The sequence below is a fragment of the Schistocerca americana genome, unplaced genomic scaffold, assembly GCF_021461395.2.
Source record: "Schistocerca americana isolate TAMUIC-IGC-003095 unplaced genomic scaffold, iqSchAmer2.1 HiC_scaffold_311, whole genome shotgun sequence".
Taxonomy (NCBI): domain Eukaryota; kingdom Metazoa; phylum Arthropoda; class Insecta; order Orthoptera; family Acrididae; genus Schistocerca; species Schistocerca americana.
Window position 1 is genome coordinate 164,889 of NW_025726029.1, and position 24,215 is coordinate 189,103.

At 51.1% G+C, this 24,215-nt stretch overlaps 31 non-coding genes across 31 annotated transcripts; all 31 read left to right on the forward strand.

The window, feature by feature from the left end:
• Positions 1-71: 71 nt before the first annotated feature.
• On the forward strand, positions 72-144 carry Trnaa-ugc. Its single transcript has one exon. It is a non-coding gene; the product is annotated as a tRNA-Ala (tRNA).
• A 416-nt stretch (positions 145-560) lies between these two features.
• On the forward strand, positions 561-633 carry Trnaa-agc. The gene has a single exon. It is a non-coding gene; the product is annotated as a tRNA-Ala (tRNA).
• Positions 634-1,646: 1,013 nt separating this feature from the next.
• Trnaa-ugc lies at positions 1,647-1,719 on the forward strand. The gene has a single exon. It is a non-coding gene; the product is annotated as a tRNA-Ala (tRNA).
• A 405-nt stretch (positions 1,720-2,124) lies between these two features.
• Positions 2,125-2,197, forward strand: Trnaa-agc. Its single transcript has one exon. It is a non-coding gene; the product is annotated as a tRNA-Ala (tRNA).
• Positions 2,198-3,210: 1,013 nt separating this feature from the next.
• Positions 3,211-3,283, forward strand: Trnaa-ugc. Its single transcript has one exon. It is a non-coding gene; the product is annotated as a tRNA-Ala (tRNA).
• Positions 3,284-3,699: 416 nt separating this feature from the next.
• Trnaa-agc lies at positions 3,700-3,772 on the forward strand. Its single transcript has one exon. It is a non-coding gene; the product is annotated as a tRNA-Ala (tRNA).
• A 1,013-nt stretch (positions 3,773-4,785) lies between these two features.
• Trnaa-ugc lies at positions 4,786-4,858 on the forward strand. Its single transcript has one exon. It is a non-coding gene; the product is annotated as a tRNA-Ala (tRNA).
• Positions 4,859-5,274: 416 nt separating this feature from the next.
• On the forward strand, positions 5,275-5,347 carry Trnaa-agc. The gene has a single exon. It is a non-coding gene; the product is annotated as a tRNA-Ala (tRNA).
• A 1,013-nt stretch (positions 5,348-6,360) lies between these two features.
• Positions 6,361-6,433, forward strand: Trnaa-ugc. Its single transcript has one exon. It is a non-coding gene; the product is annotated as a tRNA-Ala (tRNA).
• Positions 6,434-6,822: 389 nt separating this feature from the next.
• Positions 6,823-6,895, forward strand: Trnaa-agc. The gene has a single exon. It is a non-coding gene; the product is annotated as a tRNA-Ala (tRNA).
• Positions 6,896-7,906: 1,011 nt separating this feature from the next.
• Positions 7,907-7,980, forward strand: Trnaa-ugc. Its single transcript has one exon. It is a non-coding gene; the product is annotated as a tRNA-Ala (tRNA).
• A 414-nt stretch (positions 7,981-8,394) lies between these two features.
• Positions 8,395-8,467, forward strand: Trnaa-agc. The gene has a single exon. It is a non-coding gene; the product is annotated as a tRNA-Ala (tRNA).
• Positions 8,468-9,476: 1,009 nt separating this feature from the next.
• On the forward strand, positions 9,477-9,549 carry Trnaa-ugc. The gene has a single exon. It is a non-coding gene; the product is annotated as a tRNA-Ala (tRNA).
• A 416-nt stretch (positions 9,550-9,965) lies between these two features.
• Positions 9,966-10,038, forward strand: Trnaa-agc. Its single transcript has one exon. It is a non-coding gene; the product is annotated as a tRNA-Ala (tRNA).
• Positions 10,039-11,053: 1,015 nt separating this feature from the next.
• Trnaa-ugc lies at positions 11,054-11,126 on the forward strand. Its single transcript has one exon. It is a non-coding gene; the product is annotated as a tRNA-Ala (tRNA).
• Positions 11,127-11,550: 424 nt separating this feature from the next.
• On the forward strand, positions 11,551-11,623 carry Trnaa-agc. The gene has a single exon. It is a non-coding gene; the product is annotated as a tRNA-Ala (tRNA).
• Positions 11,624-12,634: 1,011 nt separating this feature from the next.
• On the forward strand, positions 12,635-12,709 carry Trnaa-ugc. The gene has a single exon. It is a non-coding gene; the product is annotated as a tRNA-Ala (tRNA).
• Positions 12,710-13,125: 416 nt separating this feature from the next.
• Positions 13,126-13,198, forward strand: Trnaa-agc. Its single transcript has one exon. It is a non-coding gene; the product is annotated as a tRNA-Ala (tRNA).
• Positions 13,199-14,213: 1,015 nt separating this feature from the next.
• On the forward strand, positions 14,214-14,285 carry Trnaa-ugc. Its single transcript has one exon. It is a non-coding gene; the product is annotated as a tRNA-Ala (tRNA).
• A 417-nt stretch (positions 14,286-14,702) lies between these two features.
• Trnaa-agc lies at positions 14,703-14,775 on the forward strand. The gene has a single exon. It is a non-coding gene; the product is annotated as a tRNA-Ala (tRNA).
• Positions 14,776-15,786: 1,011 nt separating this feature from the next.
• On the forward strand, positions 15,787-15,860 carry Trnaa-ugc. Its single transcript has one exon. It is a non-coding gene; the product is annotated as a tRNA-Ala (tRNA).
• Positions 15,861-16,276: 416 nt separating this feature from the next.
• On the forward strand, positions 16,277-16,349 carry Trnaa-agc. Its single transcript has one exon. It is a non-coding gene; the product is annotated as a tRNA-Ala (tRNA).
• A 1,013-nt stretch (positions 16,350-17,362) lies between these two features.
• Trnaa-ugc lies at positions 17,363-17,435 on the forward strand. The gene has a single exon. It is a non-coding gene; the product is annotated as a tRNA-Ala (tRNA).
• Positions 17,436-17,852: 417 nt separating this feature from the next.
• Positions 17,853-17,926, forward strand: Trnaa-agc. The gene has a single exon. It is a non-coding gene; the product is annotated as a tRNA-Ala (tRNA).
• Positions 17,927-18,938: 1,012 nt separating this feature from the next.
• Trnaa-ugc lies at positions 18,939-19,011 on the forward strand. Its single transcript has one exon. It is a non-coding gene; the product is annotated as a tRNA-Ala (tRNA).
• Positions 19,012-19,427: 416 nt separating this feature from the next.
• Trnaa-agc lies at positions 19,428-19,500 on the forward strand. Its single transcript has one exon. It is a non-coding gene; the product is annotated as a tRNA-Ala (tRNA).
• A 1,010-nt stretch (positions 19,501-20,510) lies between these two features.
• Trnaa-ugc lies at positions 20,511-20,583 on the forward strand. The gene has a single exon. It is a non-coding gene; the product is annotated as a tRNA-Ala (tRNA).
• Positions 20,584-20,998: 415 nt separating this feature from the next.
• On the forward strand, positions 20,999-21,071 carry Trnaa-agc. Its single transcript has one exon. It is a non-coding gene; the product is annotated as a tRNA-Ala (tRNA).
• Positions 21,072-22,087: 1,016 nt separating this feature from the next.
• Trnaa-ugc lies at positions 22,088-22,159 on the forward strand. The gene has a single exon. It is a non-coding gene; the product is annotated as a tRNA-Ala (tRNA).
• A 414-nt stretch (positions 22,160-22,573) lies between these two features.
• Trnaa-agc lies at positions 22,574-22,646 on the forward strand. Its single transcript has one exon. It is a non-coding gene; the product is annotated as a tRNA-Ala (tRNA).
• Positions 22,647-23,660: 1,014 nt separating this feature from the next.
• Positions 23,661-23,734, forward strand: Trnaa-ugc. Its single transcript has one exon. It is a non-coding gene; the product is annotated as a tRNA-Ala (tRNA).
• Positions 23,735-24,215: the final 481 nt, after the last annotated feature.

A 24,215-nucleotide genomic window follows, 5' to 3' on the forward strand; every position in this document is an offset into this window, starting at 1 on the left:
ACCAACCAACCATCGCGTCCGTGCACATAAGAGTAGCAAAGAACGGAGATCAGCGCAGCTTGCTTGTGCTTGGGGGCGTAGCTCAGTTGGTAGAGCGTTCGCTTTGCATGTGAAAGGTCCCGGGTTCAAGCCCCGGCGCCTCCATGTTTTGTGGTCAGTGCGTGGTAAGTGTTGGTCGCGGCGAGCCTAAAGGCACGCAAGATGTTGCAAAGCCAGCGTCACAGACTCGTATACTGACGTAAGGAGAGCAAGACGTAAATGTGAGGACCGGCTGTTGTCGAGGTGTCATCGAGTGCAAATCTGCCTTAGGTATAACGGCCTAACCTCAATGAAGTCTAGAGAGTGGACAACACGTTCGTCTACCTCAGAGCGTTGGCCGAACGCTATTTTCGACGTCGTGCGTGCCACTTTGATTTTGGCCAACTACGATTCGATACAGAATGCAGGAAACCTGAAAGACACCCTCACGGACACATTGAGAGTAGTGTTTGTCAGCGGAATAATGGGAGTGCAAGGGTCTGTGTCATTGATATGGCTGTATGTAGCGCAGTTCGTCAGCAGGGGGCGTAGCTCAGATGGTAGAGCGCTCGCTTAGCATGCGAGAGGTACTGGGATCGATACCCAACGCCTCCAGAATTTTTAACACACCAACATGCGCACACTGCCATGCAAGTGGAATAATACACAGCCAGAAAATGTGTCAAGGCAGATACGAGCCAACGATTAGCAGCCACAATTGGCAAGCGTGCTGTAATGCGCACGAAGCACCCTCCTCCCACCACTACACTTAATTTAGAAACAGTACAAGTGTTCCCATAAGATTCTCAAACCTATGTCGCAAAGATCAGCCTTGCGCCGAATTCACAAAAATCCCACTGCACATTCCAATTCTTGACGTGCAGTCGGCTGCTACTGGTGTTGCTAGTTGTGACTGCTGATGACAGATGCCGTAGCAATCAATTCATGGAGTGAGTTGTATGTTTTGCGATACTCTGTCTCTGACAAGCAAGCAGAGGTGACATAGGCGCGAACACAGGAAGCTTGCAGCCCCTCGCTGCCTGCAGACACCGAACAGCCACAGTAGGAGGGCGGCCTAAGTCGTAGGCAAAATGTGCTCATTCGCTTGTGTGCGACGTCAAGCTCTAAATAAGGCTGTCACTAGCGTGAGCGTTGCGTGAGCGTCGTGTAAAGTCGGAAAAGTCGTCTGCGTGGGTGAGTGCCATGTTTGGGGAGCGTTTCGTAGTTTGCGCAGTGCAATGGAGACGCGGAAAGTTGTTGTGGCCCAGTCTTTTGCAGTTGGACGACAAGAGTGGTACACAGTAGTAAAGTGCGAAGCAGTGAGTTGGCATGAACAGTCGAGTGCACAATGGGTCTTCAGATGTGCTTGTTACCTCAGGTGCTGTGTGATTGTCGACATGGAGTGAAAACGGAGCAACTTGTGACTGTCCCTTCAATTTAAGACGTTAAAAACGGACGGAATTTGCAGTCGTAATACCAGAGCATCGAAACTACTTGGAACTCTTGCGTATGTGAACGTGTCCGCGCCTTTGTACTCTGGTCCCTTCACCCCTGCAAACCAACCAACCATCGTGTCCGTGCACATAAGAGTAGCAAAGAACGGAGAACAGCGCAGCTTGGTTGTGCTTGGGGGCGTAGCTCAGTTGGTAGAGCGTTCGCTTTGCATGTGAAAGGTCCCGGGTTCAAGCCCCGGCGCCTCCATGTTTTGTGGTAAGTGTTGGTCGCGGCGAGCCTAAAGGCACGCAAGATGTTGCAAAGCCAGCGTCACAGACTCGTATACTGACGTAAGGAGAGCAAGACGTAAATGTGAGGACCGGCTGTTGTCGAGGTGTCATCGAGTGCAAATCTGCCTTAGGTATAACGGCCTAACCTCAATGAAGTCTAGAGAGTGGACAACACGTTCGTCTACCTCAGAGCGTTGGCCGAACGCTATTTTCGACGTCGTGCGTGCCACTTTGATTTTGGCCAACTACGATTCGATACAGAATGCAGGAAACCTGAAAGACACCCTCACGGACACATTGAGAGTAGTGTTTGTCAGCGGAATAATGGGAGTGCAAGGGTCTGTGTCATTGATATGGCTGTATGTAGCGCAGTTCGTCAGCAGGGGGCGTAGCTCAGATGGTAGAGCGCTCGCTTAGCATGCGAGAGGTACTGGGATCGATACCCAGCGCCTCCAGAATTTTTAACACACCAACATGCGCACACTGCCATGCAAGTGGAATAATACACAGCCAGAAAATGTGTCAAGGCAGATACGAGCCAACGATTAGCAGCCACAATTGGCAAGCGTGCTGTAATGCGCACGAAGCACCCTCCTCCCACCACTACACTTAATTTAGAAACAGTACAAGTGTTCCCATAAGATTCTCAAACCTATGTCGCAAAGATCAGCCTTGCGCCGAATTCACAAAAATCCCACTGCACATTCCAATTCTTGACGTGCAGTCGGCTGCTACTGGTGTTGCTAGTTGTGACTGCTGATGACAGATGCCGTAGCAATCAATTCATGGAGTGAGTTGTATGTTTTGCGATACTCTGTCTCTGACAAGCAAGCAGAGGTGACATAGGCGCGAACACAGGAAGCTTGCAGCCCCTCGCTGCCTGCAGACACCGAACAGCCACAGTAGGAGGGCGGCCTAAGTCGTAGGCGAAATGTGCTCATTCGCTTGTGTGCGACGTCAAGCTCTAAATAAGGCTGTCACTAGCGTGAGCGTTGCGTGAGCGTCGTGTAAAGTCGGAAAAGTCGTCTGCGTGGGTGAGTGCCATGTTTGGGGAGCGTTTCGTAGTTTGCGCAGTGCAATGGAGACGCGGAAAGTTGTTGTGGCCCAGTCTTTTGCAGTTGGACGACAAGAGTGGTACACAGTAGTAAAGTGCGAGGCAGTGAGTTGGCATGAACAGTCGAGTGCACAATGGGTCTTCAGATGTGCTTGTTACCTCAGGTGCTGTGTGATTGTCGACATGGAGTGAAAACGGAGCAACTTGTGACTGTCCCTTCAATTTAAGACGTTAAAAACGGACGGAATTTGCAGTCGTAATACCAGAGCATCGAAACTACTTGGAACTCTTGCGTATGTGAACGTGTCCGCGCCTTTGTACTCTGGTCCCTTCACCCCTGCAAACCAACCAACCATCGCGTCCGTGCACATAAGAGTAGCAAAGAACGGAGATCAGCGCAGCTTGCTTGTGCTTGGGGGCGTAGCTCAGTTGGTAGAGCGTTCGCTTTGCATGTGGAAGGTCCCGGGTTCAAGCCCCGGCGCCTCCATGTTTTGTGGTCAGTGCGTGGTAAGTGTTGGTCGCGGCGAGCCTAAAGGCACGCAAGATGTTGCAAAGCCAGCGTCACAGACTCGTATACTGACGTAAGGAGAGCAAGACGTAAATGTGAGGACCGGCTGTTGTCGAGGTGTCATCGAGTGCAAATCTGCCTTAGGTATAACGGCCTAACCTCAATGAAGTCTAGAGAGTGGACAACACGTTCGTCTACCTCAGAGCGTTGGCCGAACGCTATTTTCGACGTCGTGCGTGCCACTTTGATTTTGGCCAACTACGATTCGATACAGAATGCAGGAAACCTGAAAGACACCCTCACGGACACATTGAGAGTAGTGTTTGTCAGCGGAATAATGGGAGTGCAAGGGTCTGTGTCATTGATATGGCTGTATGTAGCGCAGTTCGTCAGCAGGGGGCGTAGCTCAGATGGTAGAGCGCTCGCTTAGCATGCGAGAGGTACTGGGATCGATACCCAGCGCCTCCAGAATTTTTAACACACCAACATGCGCACACTGCCATGCAAGTGGAATAATACACAGCCAGAAAATGTGTCAAGGCAGATACGAGCCAACGATTAGCAGCCACAATTGGCAAGCGTGCTGTAATGCGCACGAAGCACCCTCCTCCCACCACTACACTTAATTTAGAAACAGTACAAGTGTTCCCATAAGATTCTCAAACCTATGTCGCAAAGATCAGCCTTGCGCCGAATTCACAAAAATCCCACTGCACATTCCAATTCTTGACGTGCAGTCGGCTGCTACTGGTGTTGCTAGTTGTGACTGCTGATGACAGATGCCGTAGCAATCAATTCATGGAGTGAGTTGTATGTTTTGCGATACTCTGTCTCTGACAAGCAAGCAGAGGTGACATAGGCGCGAACACAGGAAGCTTGCAGCCCCTCGCTGCCTGCAGACACCGAACAGCCACAGTAGGAGGGCGGCCTAAGTCGTAGGCGAAATGTGCTCATTCGCTTGTGTGCGACGTCAAGCTCTAAATAAGGCTGTCACTAGCGTGAGCGTTGCGTGAGCGTCGTGTAAAGTCGGAAAAGTCGTCTGCGTGGGTGAGTGCCATGTTTGGGGAGCGTTTCGTAGTTTGCGCAGTGCAATGGAGACGCGGAAAGTTGTTGTGGCCCAGTCTTTTGCAGTTGGACGACAAGAGTGGTACACAGTAGTAAAGTGCGAGGCAGTGAGTTGGCATGAACAGTCGAGTGCACAATGGGTCTTCAGATGTGCTTGTTACCTCAGGTGCTGTGTGATTGTCGACATGGAGTGAAAACGGAGCAACTTGTGACTGTCCCTTCAATTTAAGACGTTAAAAACGGACGGAATTTGCAGTCGTAATACCAGAGCATCGAAACTACTTGGAACTCTTGCGTATGTGAACGTGTCCGCGCCTTTGTACTCTGGTCCCTTCACCCCTGCAAACCAACCAACCATCGCGTCCGTGCACATAAGAGTAGCAAAGAACGGAGATCAGCGCAGCTTGCTTGTGCTTGGGGGCGTAGCTCAGTTGGTAGAGCGTTCGCTTTGCATGTGGAAGGTCCCGGGTTCAAGCCCCGGCGCCTCCATGTTTTGTGGTCAGTGCGTGGTAAGTGTTGGTCGCGGCGAGCCTAAAGGCACGCAAGATGTTGCAAAGCCAGCGTCACAGACTCGTATACTGACGTAAGGAGAGCAAGACGTAAATGTGAGGACCGGCTGTTGTCGAGGTGTCATCGAGTGCAAATCTGCCTTAGGTATAACGGCCTAACCTCAATGAAGTCTAGAGAGTGGACAACACGTTCGTCTACCTCAGAGCGTTGGCCGAACGCTATTTTCGACGTCGTGCGTGCCACTTTGATTTTGGCCAACTACGATTCGATACAGAATGCAGGAAACCTGAAAGACACCCTCACGGACACATTGAGAGTAGTGTTTGTCAGCGGAATAATGGGAGTGCAAGGGTCTGTGTCATTGATATGGCTGTATGTAGCGCAGTTCGTCAGCAGGGGGCGTAGCTCAGATGGTAGAGCGCTCGCTTAGCATGCGAGAGGTACTGGGATCGATACCCAGCGCCTCCAGAATTTTTAACACACCAACATGCGCACACTGCCATGCAAGTGGAATAATACACAGCCAGAAAATGGGTCAAGGCAGATACGAGCCAACGATTAGCAGCCACAATTGGCAAGCGTGCTGTAATGCGCACGAAGCACCCTCCTCCCACCACTACACTTAATTTAGAAACAGTACAAGTGTTCCCATAAGATTCTCAAACCTATGTCGCAAAGATCAGCCTTGCGCCGAATTCACAAAAATCCCACTGCACATTCCAATTCTTGACGTGCAGTCGGCTGCTACTGGTGTTGCTAGTTGTGACTGCTGATGACAGATGCCGTAGCAATCAATTCATGGAGTGAGTTGTATGTTTTGCGATACTCTGTCTCTGACAAGCAAGCAGAGGTGACATAGGCGCGAACACAGGAAGCTTGCAGCCCCTCGCTGCCTGCAGACACCGAACAGCCACAGTAGGAGGGCGGCCTAAGTCGTAGGCGAAATGTGCTCATTCGCTTGTGTGCGACGTCAAGCTCTAAATAAGGCTGTCACTAGCGTGAGCGTTGCGTGAGCGTCGTGTAAAGTCGGAAAAGTCGTCTGCGTGGGTGAGTGCCATGTTTGGGGAGCGTTTCGTAGTTTGCGCAGTGCAATGGAGACGCGGAAAGTTGTTGTGGCCCAGTCTTTTGCAGTTGGACGACAAGAGTGGTACACAGTAGTAAAGTGCGAGGCAGTGAGTTGGCATGAACAGTCGAGTGCACAATGGGTCTTCAGATGTGCTTGTTACCTCAGGTGCTGTGTGATTGTCGACATGGAGTGAAAACGGAGCAACTTGTGACTGTCCCTTCAATTTAAGACGTTAAAAACGGACGGAATTTGCAGTCGTAATACCAGAGCATCGAAACTACTTGGAACTCTTGCGTATGTGAACGTGTCCGCGCCTTTGTACTCTGGTCCCTTCACCCCTGCAAACCAACCAACCATCGCGTCCGTGCACATAAGAGTAGCAAAGAACGGAGATCAGCGCAGCTTGCTTGTGCTTGGGGGCGTAGCTCAGTTGGTAGAGCGTTCGCTTTGCATGTGAAAGGTCCCGGGTTCAAGCCCCGGCGCCTCCATGTTTTGTGGTAAGTGTTGGTCGCGGCGAGCCTAAAGGCACGCAGCCAGCGTCACAGACTCGTATACTGACGTAAGGAGAGCAAGACGTAATGTGAGGACCGGCTGTTGTCGAGGTGTCATCGAGTGCAAATCTGCCTTAGGTATAACGGCCTAACCTCAATGAAGTCTAGAGAGTGGACAACACGTTCGTCTACCTCAGAGCGTTGGCCGAACGCTATTTTCGACGTCGTGCGTGCCACTTTGATTTTGGCCAACTACGATTCGATACAGAATGCAGGAACCTGAAAGACACCCTCACGGGCACATTGAGAGTAGTGTTTGTCAGCGGAATAATGGGAGTGCAAGGGTCTGTGCCATTGATATGGCTGTATGTAGCAGTTCGTCAGCAGGGGGCGTAGCTCAGATGGTAGAGCGCTCGCTTAGCATGCGAGAGGTACTGGGATCGATACCCAGCGCCTCCAGAATTTTTAACACACCAACATGCGCACACTGCCATGCAAGTGGAATAATTCACAGCCAGAAAATGTGTCAAGGCAGATACGAGCCAACGATTAGCAGCACAATTGGCAAGCGTGCTGTAATGCGCACGAAGCACCCTCCTCCCACCACTACACTTAATTTAGAAACAGTACAAGTGTTCCCATAAGATTCTCAAACCTATGTCGCAAAGATCAGCCTTGCGCCGAATTCACAAAAATCCCACTGCACATTCCAATTCTTGACGTGCAGTCGGCTGCTACTGGTGTTGCTAGTTGTGACTGCTGATGACAGATGCCGTAGCAATCAATTCATGGAGTGAGTTGTATGTTTTGCGATACTCTGTCTCTGACAAGCAAGCAGAGGTGACATAGGCGCGAACACAGGAAGCTTGCAGCCCCTCGCTGCCTGCAGACACCGAACAGCCACACTAGGAGGGCGGCCTAAGTCGTAGGCGAAATGTGCTCATTCGATTGTGTGCGACGTCAAGCTCTAAATAAGGCTGTCACTAGCGTGAGCGTTGCGTGAGCGTCGTGTAAAGTCGGAAAAGTCGTCTGCGTGGGTGAGTGGCATGTTTGGGGAGCGTTTCGTAGTTTGCGCAGTGCAATGGAGACGCGGAAAGTTGTTGTGGCCCCAGTCTTTTGCAGTTGGACGACAAGAGTGGTACACAGTAGTAAAGTGCGAGGCAGTGAGTTGGCATGAACAGTCGAGTGCACAATGGGTCTTCAGATGTGCTTGTTACCTCAGGTGCTGTGTGATTGTCGACATGGAGTGAAAACGGAGCAACTTGTGACTGTCCCTTCAATTTAAGACGTTAAAACGGACGGAATTTGCAGTCGTAATACCAGAGCATCGAAACTACTTGGAACTCTTGCGTATGTGAACGTGTCCGCGCCTTTGTACTCTGGTCCCTTCACCCCTGCAAACCAACCAACCATCGTGTCCGTGCACATAAGAGTAGCAAAGAACGGAGAACAGCGCAGCTTGGTTGTGCTTGGGGGCGTAGCTCAGTTGGTAGAGCGTTCGCTTTGCATGTGAAAGGTCCCGGGTTCAAACCCCGGCGCTCCATGTTTTGTGGTCAGTGCGTGGTAAGTGTTGGTCGCGGCGAGCCTAAGGCACGCAAGATGTTGCAAAGCCAGCGTCACAGACTCGTATACTGACGTAAGGAGAGCAAGACGTAAATGTGAGGACCGGCTGTTGTCGAGGTGTCATCGAGTGCAAATCTGCCTTAGGTATAACGGCCTAACCTCAATGAAGTCTAGAGAGTGGACAACACGTTCGTCTACCTCAGAGCGTTGGCCGAACGCTATTTTCGACGTCGTGCGTGCCACTTTGATTTTGGCCAACTACGATTCGATACAGAATGCAGGAAACCTGAAAGACACCCTCACGGGCACATTGAGAGTAGTGTTTGTCAGCGGAATAATGGGAGTGCAAGGGTCTGTGCCATTGATATGGCTGTATGTAGCGCAGTTCGTCAGCAGGGGGCGTAGCTCAGATGGTAGAGCGCTCGCTTAGCATGCGAGAGGTACTGGGATCGATACCCAGCGCCTCCAGAATTTTTAACACACCAACATGCGCACACTGCCATGCAAGTGGAATAATTCACAGCCAGAAAATGTGTCAAGGCAGATACGAGCCAACGATTAGCCAGCCACAATTGGGCAAGCGTGCTGTAATGCGCACGAAGCACCCTCCTCCCACCACTACACTTAATTTAGAAACAGTACAAGTGTTCCCATAAGATTCTCAAACCTATGTCGCAAAGATCAGCCTTGCGCCGAATTCACAAAATCCCACTGCACATTCCAATTCTTGACGTGCAGTCGGCTGCTACTGGTGTTGCTAGTTGTGATGCTGATGACAGATGCCGTAGCAATCAATTCATGGAGTGAGTTGTATGTTTTGCGATACTCTGTCTCTGACAAGCAAGCAGAGGTGACATAGGCGCGAACACAGGAAGCTTGCAGCCCCTCGCTGCCTGCAGACACCGAACAGCACACTAGGAGGGCGGCCTAAGTCGTAGGCGAAATGTGCTCATTCGCTTGTGTGCGACGTCAAGCTCTAAATAAGGCTGTCACTAGCGTGAGCGTTGCGTGAGCGTCGTGTAAAGTCGGAAAAGTCGTCTGCGTGGGTGAGTGGCATGTTTGGGGAGCGTTTCGTAGTTTGCGCAGTGCAATGGAGACGCGGAAAGTTGTTGTGGCCCAGTCTTTTGCAGTTGGACGACAAGAGTGGTACACAGTAGTAAAGTGCGAGGCAGTGAGTTGGCATGAACAGTCGAGTGCACAATGGGTCTTCAGATGTGCTTGTTACCTCAGGTGCTGTGTGATTGTCGACATGGAGTGAAAACGGAGCAACTTGTGACTGTCCTTCATTTAAGACGTTAAAACGGACGGAATTTGCAGTCGTAATACCAGAGCATCGAAACTACTTGGAACTCTTGCGTATGTGAACGTGTCCGCGCCTTTGTACTCTGGTCCCTTCACCCCTGCAAACCAACCAACCATCGTGTCCGTGCACATAAGAGTAGCAAAGAACGGAGAACAGCGCAGCTTGGTTGTGCTTGGGGGCGTAGCTCAGTTGGTAGAGCGTTCGCTTTGCATGTGAAAGGTCCCGGGTTCAAACCCCGGCGCCTCCATGTTTTGTGGTCAGTGCGTGGTAAGTGTTGGTCGCGGCGAGCCTAAAGGCACGCAAGATGTTGCAAAGCCAGCGTCACAGACTCGTATACTGACGTAAGGAGAGCAAGACGTAAATGTGAGGACCGGCTGTTGTCGAGGTGTCATCGAGTGCAAATCTGCCTTAGGTATAACGGCCTAACCTCAATGAAGTCTAGAGAGTGGACAACACGTTCGTCTACCTCAGAGCGTTGGCCGAACGCTATTTTCGACGTCGTGCGTGCCACTTTGATTTTGGCCAACTACGATTCGATACAGAATGCAGGAAACCTGAAAGACACCCTCACGGGCACATTGAGAGTAGTGTTTGTCAGCGGAATAATGGGAGTGCAAGGGTCTGTGCCATTGATATGGCTGTATGTAGCGCAGTTCGTCAGCAGGGGGCGTAGCTCAGATGGTAGAGCGCTCGCTTAGCATGCGAGAGGTACTGGGATCGATACCCAGCGCCTCCAGAATTTTTAACACACCAACATGCGCACACTGCCATGCAAGTGGAATAATTCACAGCCAGAAAATGTGTCAAGGCAGATACGAGCCAACGATTAGCAGCCACAATTGGCAAGCGTGCTGTAATGCGCACGAAGCACCCTCCTCCCACCACTACACTTAATTTAGAAACAGTACAAGTGTTCCCATAAGATTCTCAAACCTATGTCGCAAAGATCAGCCTTGCGCCGAATTCACAAAAATCCCACTGCACATTCCAATTCTTGACGTGCAGTCGGCTGCTACTGGTGTTGCTAGTTGTGACTGCTGATGACAGATGCCGTAGCAATCAATTCATGGAGTGAGTTGTATGTTTTGCGATACTCTGTCTCTGACAAGCAAGCAGAGGTGACATAGGCGCGAACACAGGAAGCTTGCAGCCCCTCGCTGCCTGCAGACACCGAACAGCCACACTAGGAGGGCGGCCTAAGTCGTAGGCGAAATGTGCTCATTCGATTGTGTGCGACGTCAAGCTCTAAATAAGGCTGTCACTAGCGTGAGCGTTGCGTGAGCGTCGTGTAAAGTCGGAAAAGTCGTCTGCGTGGGTGAGTGGCATGTTTGGGGGAGCGTTTCGTAGTTTGCGCAGATGCAATGGAGACGCGGAAAGTTGTTGTGGCCCAGTCTTTTGCAGTTGGACGACAAGAGTGGTACACAGTAGTAAAGTGCGAGGCAGTGAGTTGGCATGAACAGTCGAGTGCACAATGGGTCTTCAGATGTGCTTGTTACCTCAGGTGCTGTGTGATTGTCGACATGGAGTGAAAACGGAGCAACTTGTGACTGTCCCTTCAATTTAAGACGTTAAAAACGGACGGAATTTGCAGTCGTAATACCAGAGCATCGAAACTACTTGGAACTCTTGCGTATGTGAACGTGTCCGCGCCTTTGTACTCTGGTCCCTTCACCCCTGCAAACCAACCAACCATCGTGTCCGTGCACATAAGAGTAGCAAAGAACGGAGAACAGCGCAGCTTGGTTGTGCTTGGGGGCGTAGCTCAGTTGGTAGAGCGTTCGCTTTGCATGTGAAAGGTCCCGGGTTCAAACCCCGGCGCCTCCATGTTTTGTGGTCAGTGCGTGGTAAGTGTTGGTCGCGGCGAGCCTAAAGGCACGCAAGATGTTGCAAAGCCAGCGTCACAGACTCGTATACTGACGTAAGGAGAGCAAGACCGTAAATGTGAGGACCGGCTGTTGTCGAGGTGTCATCGAGTGCAAATCTGCCTTAGGTATAACGGCCTAACCTCAATGAAGTCTAGAGAGTGGACAACACGTTCGTCTACCTCAGAGCGTTGGCCGAACGCTATTTTCGACGTCGTGCGTTGCCACTTTGATTTTGGCCAACTACGATTCGATACAGAATGCAGGAAACCTGAAAGACACCCTCACGGGCACATTGAGAGTAGTGTTTGTCAGCGAGAAAAATAAAATGGGAGTGCAAGGGTCTGTGCCATTGATATGGCTGTATGTAGCGCAGTTCGTCAGCAGGGGGCGTAGCTCAGATGGTAGAGCGCTCGCTTAGCATGCGAGAGGTACTGGGATCGATACCCAGCGCCTCCAGAATTTTTAACACACCAACATGCGCACACTGCCATGCAAGTGGAATAATTCACAGCCAGAAAATGTGTCAAGGCAGATACGAGCCAACGATTAGCAGCCACAATTGGCAAGCGTGCTGTAATGCGCACGAAGCACCCTCCTCCCACCACTACACTTAATTTAGAAACAGTACAAGTGTTCCCATAAGATTCTCAAACCTATGTCGCAAAGATCAGCCTTGCGCCGAATTCACAAAAATCCCACTGCACATTCCAATTCTTGACGTGCAGTCGGCTGCTACTGGTGTTGCTAGTTGTGACTGCTGATGACAGATGCCGTAGCAATCAATCATGGAGTGAGTTGTATGTTTTGCGATACTCTGTCTCTGACAAGCAAGCAGAGGTGACATAGGCGCGAACACAGGAAGCTTGCAGCCCCTCGCTGCCTGCAGACACCGAACAGCCACACTAGGAGGGCGGCCTAAGTCGTAGGCGAAATGTGCTCATTCGCTTGTGTGCGACGTCAAGCTCTAAATAAGGCTGTCACTAGCGTGAGCGTTGCGTGAGCGTCGTGTAAAGTCGGAAAAGTCGTCTGCGTGGGTGAGTGGCATGTTTGGGGAGCGTTTCGTAGTTTGCGCAGTGCAATGGAGACGCGGAAAGTTGTTGTGGCCCAGTCTTTTGCAGTTGGACGACAAGAGTGGTACACAGTAGTAAAGTGCGAGGCAGTGAGTTGGCATGAACAGTCGAGTGCACAAGGGTCTTCAGATGTGCTTGTTACCTCAGGTGCTGTGTGATTGTCGACATGGAGTGAAAACGGAGCAACTTGTGACTGTCCCTTCAATTTAAGACGTTAAAAACGGACGGAATTTGCAGTCGTAATACCAGAGCATCGAAACTACTTGGAACTCTTGCGTATGTGAACGTGTCCGCGCCTTTGTACTCTGGTCCCTTCACCCCTGCAAACCAACCAACCATCGTGTCCGTGCACATAAGAGTAGCAAAGAACGGAGAACAGCGCAGCTTGGTTGTGCTTGGGGGCGTAGCTCAGTTGGTAGAGCGTTCGCTTTGCATGTGAAAGGGTCCCCGGGTTCAAACCCCGGCGCCTCCATGTTTTGTGGTCAGTGCGTGGTAAGTGTTGGTCGCGGCGAGCCTAAAGGCACGCAAGATGTTGCAAAGCCAGCGTCACAGACTCGTATACTGACGTAAGGAGAGCAAGACGTAAATGTGAGGACCGGCTGTTGTCGAGGTGTCATCGAGTGCAAATCTGCCTTAGGTATAACGGCCTAACCTCAATGAAGTCTAGAGAGTGGACAACACGTTCGTCTACCTCAGAGCGTTGGCCGAACGCTATTTTCGACGTCGTGCGTGCCACTTTGATTTTGGCCAACTACGATTCGATACAGAATGCAGGAAACCTGAAAGACACCCTCACGGGCACATTGAGAGTAGTGTTTGTCAGCGGAATAATGGGAGTGCAAGGGTCTGTGCCATTGATATGGCTGTATGTAGCGCAGTTCGTCAGCAGGGGGCGTAGCTCAGATGGTAGAGCGCTCGCTTAGCATGCGAGAGGTACTGGGATCGATACCCAGCGCCTCCAGAATTTTTAACACACCAACATGCGCACACTGCCATGCAAGTGGAATAATTCACAGCCAGAAAATGTGTCCAGGCAGATACGAGCCAACGATTAGCAGCCACAATTGGCAAGCGTGCTGTAATGCGCACGAAGCACCCTCCTCCCACCACTACACTTAATTTAGAAACAGTACAAGTGTTCCCATAAGATTCTCAAACCTATGTCGCAAAGATCAGCCTTGCGCCGAATTCACAAAAATCCCACTGCACATTCCAATTCTTGACGTGCAGTCGGCTGCTACTGGTGTTGCTAGTTGTGACTGCTGATGACAGATGCCGTAGCAATCAATTCATGGAGTGAGTTGTATGTTTTGCGATACTCTGTCTCTGACAAGCAAGCAGAGGGTGACATAGGCGCGAACACAGGAAGCTTGCAGCCCCTCGCTGCCTGCAGACACCGAACAGCCACACTAGGAGGGCGGCCTAAGTCGTAGGCGAAATGTGCTCATTCGCTTGTGTGCGACGTCAAGCTCTAAATAAGGCTGTCACTAGCGTGAGCGTTGCGTGAGCGTCGTGTAAAGTCGGAAAAGTCGGTCTGCGTGGGTGAGTGGCATGTTTGGGGAGCGTTTCGTAGTTTGCGCAGTGCAATGGAGACGCGGAAAGTTGTTGTGGCCCAGTCTTTTGCAGTTGGACGACAAGAGTGGTACACAGTAGTAAAGTGCGAGGCAGTGAGTTGGCATGAACAGTCGAGTGCACAATGGGTCTTCAGATGTGCTTGTTACCTCAGGTGCTGTGTGATTGTCGACATGGAGTGAAAACGGAGCAACTTGTGACTGTCCCTTCAATTTAAGACGTTAAAAACGGACGGAATTTGCAGTCGTAATACCAGAGCATCGAAACTACTTGGAACTCTTGCGTATGTGAACGTGTCCGCGCCTTTGTACTCTGGTCCCTTCACCCCTGCAAACCAACCAACCATCGTGTCCGTGCACATAAGAGTAGCAAAGAACGGAGAACAGCGCAGCTTGGTTGTGCTTGGGGGCGTAGCTCAGTTGGTAGAGCGTCGCTTTGCATGTGAAAGGTCCCGGGTTCAAACCCCGGCGCCTCCATGTTTTGTGGTCAGTGCGTGGTAAGTGTTGGTCGCGGCGAGCCTAAAGGCACGCAAGATGTTGCAAAGCCAGCGTCCACAGACTCGTATACTGACGTAAGGAGAGCAAGACGTAAATGTGAGGACCGGCTGTTGTCGAGGTGTCATCGAGTGCAAATCTGCCTTAGGTATAACGGCCTAACCTCAATGAAGTCTAGAGAGTGGACAACACGTTCGTCTACCTCAGAGCGTTGGCCGAACGCTATTTTCGACGTCGTGCGTGCCACTTTGATTTTGGCCAACTACGATTCGATACAGAATGCAGGAAACCTGAAAGACACCCTCACGGGCACATTGAGAGTAGTGTTTGTCAGCGGAATAATGGGAGTGCAAGGGTCTGTGCCATTGATATGGCTGTATGTAGCGCAGTTCGTCAGCAGGGGGCGTAGCTCAGATGGTAGAGCGCTCGCTTAGCATGCGAGAGGTACTGGGATCGATACCCAGCGCCTCCAGAATTTTTAACACACCAACATGCGCACACTGCCATGCAAGTGGAATAATTCACAGCCAGAAAATGTGTCAAGGCAGATACGAGCCAACGATTAGCAGCCACAATTGGCAAGCGTGCTGTAATGCGCACGAAGCACCCTCCTCCCACCACTACACTTAATTTAGAAACAGTACAAGTGTTCCCATAAGATTCTCAAACCTATGTCGCAAAGATCAGCTTGCGCCGAATTCACAAAAATCCCACTGCACATTCCAATTCTTGACGTGCAGTCGGCTGCTACTGGTGTTGCTAGTTGTGACTGCTGATGACAGATGCCGTAGCAATCAATTCATGGAGTGAGTTGTATGTTTTGCGATACTCTGTCTCTGACAAGCAAGCAGAGGTGACATAGGCGCGAACACAGGAAGCTTGCAGCCCCTCGCTGCCTGCAGACACCGAACAGCCACACTAGGAGGGCGGCCTAAGTCGTAGGCGAAATGTGCTCATTCGCTTGTGTGCGACGTCAAGCTCTAAATAAGGCTGTCACTAGCGTGAGCGTTGCGTGAGCGTCGTGTAAAGTCGGAAAAGTCGTCTGCGTGGGTGAGTGGCATGTTTGGGGAGCGTTTCGTAGTTTGCGCAGTGCAATGGAGACGCGGAAAGTTGTTGTGGCCCAGTCTTTTGCAGTTGGACGACAAGAGTGGTACACAGTAGTAAAGTGCGAGGCAGTGAGTTGGCATGAACAGTCGAGTGCACAATGGGTCTTCAGATGTGCTTGTTACCTCAGGTGCTGTGTGATTGTCGACATGGAGTGAAAACGGAGCAACTTGTGACTGTCCCTTCAATTTAAGACGTTAAAAACGGACGGAATTTGCAGTCGTAATACCAGAGCATCGAAACTACTTGGAACTCTTGCGTATGTGAACGTGTCCGCGCCTTGTACTCTGGTCCCTTCACCCCTGCAAACCAACCAACCATCGTGTCCGTGCACATAAGAGTAGCAAAGAACGGAGAACAGCGCAGCTTGGTTGTGCTTGGGGGCGTAGCTCAGTTGGTAGAGCGTTCGCTTTGCATGTGAAAGGTCCCGGGTTCAAACCCCGGGCGCCTCCATGTTTTGTGGTCAGTGCGTGGTAAGTGTTGGTCGCGGCGAGCCTAAGGCACGCAAGATGTTGCAAAGCCAGCGTCACAGACTCGTATACTGACGTAAGGAGAGCAAGACGTAAATGTGAGGACCGGCTGTTGTCGAGGTGTCATCGAGTGCAAATCTGCCTTAGGTATAACGGCCTAACCTCAATGAAGTCTAGAGAGTGGACAACACGTTCGTCTACCTCAGAGCGTTGGCCGAACGCTATTTTCGACGTCGTGCGTGCCACTTTGATTTTGGCCAACTACGATTCGATACAGAATGCAGGAAACCTGAAAGACACCCCTCACGGGCACATTGAGAGTAGTGTTTGTCAGCGGAATAATGGGAGTGCAAGGGTCTGTGCCATTGATATGGCTGTATGTAGCGCAGTTCGTCAGCAGGGGGCGTAGCTCAGATGGTAGAGCGCTCGCTTAGCATGCGAGAGGTACTGGGATCGATACCCAGCGCCTCCAGAATTTTTAACACACCAACATGCGCACACTGCCATGCAAGTGGAATAATTCACAGCCAGAAAATGTGTCAAGGCAGATACGAGCCAACGATTAGCAGCCACAATTGGCAAGCGTGCTGTAATGCGCACGAAGCACCCTCCTCCCACCACTACACTTAATTTAGAAACAGTACAAGTGTTCCCATAAGATTCTCAAACCTATGTCGCAAAGATCAGCCTTGCGCCGAATTCACAAAAATCCCACTGCACATTCCAATTCTTGACGTGCAGTCGGCTGCTACTGGTGTTGCTAGTTGTGACTGCTGATGACAGATGCCGTAGCAATCAATTCATGGAGTGAGTTGTATGTTTTTGCGATACTCTGTCTCTGACAAGCAAGCAGAGGTGACATAGGCGCGAACACAGGAAGCTTGCAGCCCCTCGCTGCCTGCAGACACCGAACAGCCACACTAGGAGGGCGGCCTAAGTCGTAGGCGAAATGTGCTCATTCGATTGTGTGCGACGTCAAGCTCTAAATAAGGCTGTCACTAGCGTGAGCGTGCGTGAGCGTCGTGGTAAAGTCGGAAAAGTCGTCTGCGTGGGTGAGTGGCATGTTTGGGGAGCGTTTCGTAGTTTGCGCAGTGCAATGGAGACGCGGAAAGTTGTTGTGGCCCAGTCTTTTGCAGTTGGACGACAAGAGTGGTACACAGTAGTAAAGTGCGAGGCAGTGAGTTGGCATGAACAGTCGAGTGCACAATGGGTCTTCAGATGTGCTTGTTACCTCAGGTGCTGTGTGATTGTCGACATGGAGTGAAAACGGAGCAACTTGTGACTGTCCCTTCAATTTAAGACGTTAAAAACGGACGGAATTTGCAGTCGTAATACAGAGCATCGAAACTACTTGGAACTCTTGCGTATGTGAACGTGTCCGCGCCTTTGTACTCTGGTCCCTTCACCCCTGCAAACCAACCAACCATCGTGTCCGTGCACATAAGAGTAGCAAAGAACGGAGAACAGCGCAGCTTGGTTGTGCTTGGGGGCGTAGCTCAGTTGGTAGAGCGTTCGCTTTGCATGTGAAAGGTCCCGGGTTCAAACCCCGGCGCCTCCATGTTTTGTGGTCAGTGCGTGGTAAGTGTTGGTCGCGGCGAGCCTAAAGGCACGCAAGATGTTGCAAAGCCAGCGTCACAGACTCGTATACTGACGTAAGGAGAGCAAGACGTAAATGTGAGGACCGGCTGTTGTCGAGGTGTCATCGAGTGCAAATCTGCCTTAGGTATAACGGCCTAACCTCAATGAAGTCTAGAGAGTGGACAACACGTTCGTCTACCTCAGAGCGTTGGCCGAACGCTATTTTCGACGTCGTGCGTGCCACTTTGATTTTGGCCAACTACGATTCGATACAGAATGCAGGAAACCCTGAAAGACACCCTCACGGGCACATTGAGAGTAGTGTTTGTCAGCGGAATAATGGGAGTGCAAGGGTCTGTGCCATTGATATGGCTGTATGTAGCGCAGTTCGTCAGCAGGGGGCGGTAGCTCAGATGGTAGAGCGCTCGCTTAGCATGCGAGAGGTACTGGGATCGATACCCAGCGCCTCCAGAATTTTTAACACACCAACATGCGCACACTGCCATGCAAGTGGAATAATTCACAGCCAGAAAATGTGTCAAGGCAGATACGAGCCAACGATTAGCAGCCACAATTGGCAAGCGTGCTGTAATGCGCACGAAGCACCCTCCTCCCACCACTACACTTAATTTAGAAACAGTACAAGTGTTCCCATAAGATTCTCAAACCTTGTCGCAAAGATCAGCCTTGCGCCGAATTCACAAAAATCCCACTGCACATTCCAATTCTTGGACGTGCAGTCGGCTGCTACTGGTGTTGCTAGTTGTGACTGCTGATGACAGATGCCGTAGCAATCAATCATGGAGTGAGTTGTATGTTTTGCGATACTCTGTCTCTGACAAGCAAGCAGAGGTGACATAGGCGCGAACACAGGAAGCTTGCAGGCCCCTCGCTGCCTGCAGACACCGAACAGCCACACTAGGAGGGCGGCCTAAGTCGTAGGCGAAATGTGCTCATTCGATTGTGTGCGACGTCAAGCTCTAATAAGGCTGTCACTAGCGTGAGCGTTGCGTGAGCGTCGTGTAAAGTCGGAAAAGTCGTCTGCGTGGGTGAGTGGCATGTTTGGGGAGCGTTTCGTAGTTTGCGGCAGTGCAATGGAGACGCGGAAAGTTGTTGTGGCCCAGTCTTTTGCAGTTGGACGACAAGAGTGGTACACAGTAGTAAAGTGCGAGGCAGTGAGTTGGCATGAACAGTCGAGTGCACAAGGGTCTTCAGATGTGCTTGTTACCTCAGGTGCTGTGTGATTGTCGACATGGAGTGAAAACGGAGCAACTTGTGACTGTCCCTTCAATTTAAGACGTTAAAAACGGACGGAATTTGCAGTCGTAATACCAGAGCATCGAAACTACTTGGAACTCTTGCGTATGTGAACGTGTCCGCGCCTTTGTACTCTGGTCCCTTCACCCCTGCAAACCAACCAACCATCGTGTCCGTGCACATAAGAGTAGCAAAGAACGGAGAACAGCGCAGCTTGGTTGTGCTTGGGGGCGTAGCTCAGTTGGTAGAGCGTTCGCTTTGCATGTGAAAGGTCCCGGGTTCAAACCCCGGCGCCTCCATGTTTTGTGGTCAGTGCGTGGTAAGTGTTGGTCGCGGCGAGCCTAAAGGCACGCAAGATGTTGCAAAGCCAGCGTCACAGACTCGTATACTGACGTAAGGAGAGCAAGACGTAAATGTGAGGACCGGCTGTTGTCGAGGTGTCATCGAGTGCAAATCTGCCTTAGGTATAACGGCCTAACCTCAATGAAGTCTAGAGAGTGGACAACACGTTCGTCTACCTCAGAGCGTTGGCCGAACGCTATTTTCGACGTCGTGCGTGCCACTTTGATTTTGGCCAACTACGATTCGATACAGAATGCAGGAAACCTGAAAGACACCCTCACGGGCACATTGAGAGTAGTGTTTGTCAGCGGAATAATGGGAGTGCAAGGGTCTGTGCCATTGATATGGCTGTATGTAGCGCAGTTCGTCAGCAGGGGGCGTAGCTCAGATGGTAGAGCGCTCGCTTAGCATGCGAGAGGTACTGGGATCGATACCCAGCGCCTCCAGAATTTTAACACACCAACATGCGCACACTGCCATGCAAGTGGAATAATTCACAGCCAGAAAATGTGTCAAGGCAGATACGAGCCAACGATTAGCAGCCACAATTGGCAAGCGTGCTGTAATGCGCACGAAGCACCCTCCTCCCACCACTACACTTAATTTAGAAACAGTACAAGGTTCCCATAAGATTCTCAAACCTATGTCGCAAAGATCAGCCTTGCGCCGAATTCACAAAAATCCCACTGCACATTCCAATTCTTGACGTGCAGTCGGCTGCTACTGGTGTTGCTAGTTGTGACTGCTGATGACAGATGCCGTAGCAATCAATTCATGGAGTGAGTTGTATGTTTTGCGATACTCTGTCTCTGACAAGCAAGCAGAGGTGACATAGGCGCGAACACAGGAAGCTTGCAGCCCCTCGCTGCCTGCAGACACCGAACAGCCACACTAGGAGGGCGGCCTAAGTCGTAGGCGAAATGTGCTCATTCGATTGTGTGCGACGTCAAGCTCTAAATAAGGCTGTCACTAGCGTGAGCGTTGCGTGAGCGTCGTGTAAGTCGGAAAAGTCGTCTGCGTGGGTGAGTGGCATGTTTGGGGAGCGTTTCGTAGTTTGCGCAGTGCAATGGAGACGCGGAAAGTTGTTGTGGCCCAGTCTTTTGCAGTTGGACGACAAGAGTGGTACACAGTAGTAAAGTGCGAGGCAGTGAGTTGGCATGAACAGTCGAGTGCACAATGGGTCTTCAGATGTGCTTGTACCTCAGGTGCTGTGTGATTGTCGACATGGAGTGAAAACGGAGCAACTTGTGACTGTCCCTTCAATTTAAGACGTTAAAAACGGACGGAATTTGCAGTCGTAATACCAGAGCATCGAAACTACTTGGAACTCTTGCGTATGTGAACGTGTCCGCGCCTTTGTACTCTGGTCCCTTCACCCCCTGCAAACCAACCAACCATCGTGTCCGTGCACATAAGAGTAGCAAAGAACGGAGAACAGCGCAGCTTGGTTGTGCTTGGGGGCGTAGCTCAGTTGGTAGAGCGTTCGCTTTGCATGTGAAAGGTCCCGGGTTCAAACCCCGGCGCCTCCATGTTTGTGGTCAGTGCGTGGTAAGTGTTGGTCGCGGCGAGCCTAAAGGCACGCAAGATGTTGCAAAGCCAGCGTCACAGACTCGTATACTGACGTAAGGAGAGCAAGACGTAAATGTGAGGACCGGCTGTTGTCGAGGTGTCATCGAGTGCAAATCTGCCTTAGGTATAACGGCCTAACCTCAATGAAGTCTAGAGAGTGGACAACACGTTCGTCTACCTCAGAGCGTTGGCCGAACGCTATTTTCGACGTCGTGCGTGCCACTTTGATTTTGGCCAACTACGATTCGATACAGAATGCAGGAAACCTGAAAGACACCCTCACGGGCACATTGAGAGTAGTGTTTGTCAGCGGAATAATGGGAGTGCAAGGGTCTGTGCCATTGATATGGCTGTATGTAGCGCAGTTCGTCAGCAGGGGGCGTAGCTCAGATGGTAGAGCGCTCGCTTAGCATGCGAGAGGTACTGGGATCGATACCCAGCGCCTCCAGAATTTTTAACACACCAACATGCGCACACTGCCATGCAAGTGGAATAATTCACAGCCAGAAAATGTGTCAAGGCAGATACGAGCCAACGATTAGCAGCCACAATTGGCAGCGGTGCTGTAATGCGCACGAAGCACCCTCCTCCCACCACTACACTTAATTTAGAAACAGTACAAGTGTTCCCATAAGATTCTCAAACCTATGTCGCAAAGATCAGCCTTGCGCCGAATTCACAAAATCCCACTGCACATTCCAATTCTTGACGTGCAGTCGGCTGCTACTGGGTTGTGCTAGTTGTGACTGCTGATGACAGATGCCGTAGCAATCAATTCATGGAGTGAGTTGTATGTTTTGCGATACTCTGTCTCTGACAAGCAAGCAGAGGTGGACATAGGCGCGAACACAGGAAGCTTGCAGCCCCTCGCTGCCTGCAGACACCGAACAGCCACACTAGGAGGGCGGCCTAAGTCGTAGGCGAAATGTGCTCATTCGATTGTGTGCGACGTCAAGCTCTAAATAAGGCTGTCACTAGCGTGAGCGTTGCGGTGAGCGTCGTGTAAAGTCGGAAAAGTCGTCTGCGTGGGTGAGTGGCATGTTTGGGGAGCGTTTCGTAGTTTGCGCAGTGCAATGGAGACGCGGAAAGTTGTTGTGGCCCAGTCTTTTGCAGTTGGACGACAAGAGTGGTACACAGTAGTAAAGTGCGAGGCAGTGAGTTGGCATGAACAGTCGAGTGCACAATGGGTCTTCAGATGGCTTGTTACCTCAGGTGCTGTGTGATTGTCGACATGGAGTGAAAACGGAGCAACTTGTGACTGTCCCTTCAATTTAAGGACGTTAAAAACGGACGGAATTTGCAGTCGTAATACCAGAGCATCGAAACTACTTGGAACTCTTGCGTATGTGAACGTGTCCGCGCCTTTGTACTCTGGTCCCTTCACCCCTGCAAACCAACCAACCATCGTGTCCGTGCACATAAGAGTAGCAAAGAACGGAGAAACAGCGCAGCTTGGTTGTGCTTGGGGGCGTAGCTCAGTTGGTAGAGCGTTCGCTTTGCATGTGAAAGGTCCGGGTTCAAACCCCGGCGCCTCCATGTTTTGTGGTCAGTGCGTGGTAAGTGTTGGTCGCGGCGAGCCTAAGGCACGCAAGATGTTGCAAAGCCAGCGTCACAGACTCGTATACTGACGTAAGGAGAGCAAGACGTAAATGTGAGGACGGCTGTTGTCGAGGTGTCATCGAGTGCAAATCTGCCTTAGGTATAACGGCCTAACCTCAATGAAGTCTAGAGAGTGGACAACACGTTCGTCTACCTCAGAGCGTTGGCCGAACGCTATTTTCGACGTCGTGCGTGCCACTTTGATTTTGGCCAACTACGATTCGATACAGAATGCAGGAAACCTGAAAGACACCCTCACGGGCACATTGAGAGTAGTGTTTGTCAGCGGAATAATGGGAGTGCAAGGGTCTGTGCCATTGATATGGCTGTATGTAGCGCAGTTCGTCAGCAGGGGGCGTAGCTCAGATGGTAGAGCGCTCGCTTAGCATGCGAGAGGTACTGGGATCGATACCCAGCGCCTCCAGAATTTTAACACACCAACATGCGCACACTGCCTGCAAGTGGAATATTCACAGCCAGAAAATGTGTCAAGGCAGATACGAGCCAACGATTAGCAGCCACAATTGGCAAGCGTGCTGTAATGCGCACGAAGCCACCCTCCTCCCCACCACTACACTTAATTTAGAAACAGTACAAGTGTTCCCATAAGATTCTCAAACCTATGTCGCAAAGATCAGCCTTGCGCCGAATTCACAAAAATCCCACTGCACATTCCAATTCTTGACGTGCAGTCGGCTGCTACTGGTGTTGCTAGTTGTGACTGCTGATGACAGATGCCGTAGCAATCAATTCATGGAGTGAGTTGTATGTTTTGCGATACTCTGTCTCTGACAAGCAAGCAGAGGTGACATAGGCGCGAACACAGGAAGCTTGCAGCCCCTCGCTGCCTGCAGACACCGAACAGCCACACTAGGAGGGCGGCCTAAGTCGTAGGCGAAATGTGCTCATTCGATTGTGTGCGACGTCAAGCTCTAAATAAGGCTGTCACTAGCGTGAGCGTTGCGTGAGCGTCGTGTAAAGTCGGAAAAGTCGTCTGCGTGGGTGAGTGGCATGTTTGGGGAGCGTTTCGTAGTTGCGCAGTGCAATGGAGACGCGGAAAGTTGTTGTGGCCCAGTCTTTTGCAGTTGGACGACAAGAGTGGTACACAGTAGTAAAGTGCGAGGCAGTGAGTTGGCATGAACAGTCGAGTGCACAATGGGTCTTCAGATGTGCTTGTTACCTCAGGTGCTGTGTGATTGTCGACATGGAGTGAAAACGGAGCAACTTGTGACTGTCCCTTCAATTTAAGACGTTTAAAACACGGACGGAATTTGCAGTCGTAATACCAGAGCATCGAAACTACTTGGAACTCTTGCGTATGTGAACGTGTCCGCGCCTTTGTACTCTGGTCCCTTCACCCCTGCAAACCAACCAACCATCGTGTCCGTGCACATAAGAGTAGCAAAGAACGGAGAACAGCGCAGCTTGGTTGTGCTTGGGGGGCGTAGCTCAGTTGGTAGAGCGTTCGCTTTGCATGTGAAAGGTCCCCGGGTTCAAACCCCGGCGCCTCCATGTTTTGTGGTCAGTGCGTGGTAAGTGTTGGTCGCGGCGAGCCTAAAGGCACGCAAGATGTTGCAAAGCCAGCGTCACAGACTCGTATACTGACGTAAGGAGAGCAAGACGTAAATGTGAGGACCGGCTGTTGTCGAGGTGTCATCGAGTGCAAATCTGCCTTAGGTATAACGGCCTAACCTCAATGAAGTCTAGAGAGTGGACAACACGTTCGTCTACCTCAGAGCGTTGGCCGAACGCTATTTTCGACGTCGTGGCGTGCCACTTTGATTTTGGCCAACTACGATTCGATACAGAATGCAGGAAACCTGAAAGACACCCTCACGGGCACATTGAGAGTAGTGTTTGTCAGCGGAATAATGGGAGTGCAAGGGTCTGTGCCATTGATATGGCTGTATGTAGCGCAGTTCGTCAGCAGGGGGCGTAGCTCCAGATGGTAGAGCGCTCGCTTAGCATGCGAGAGGTACTGGGATCGATACCC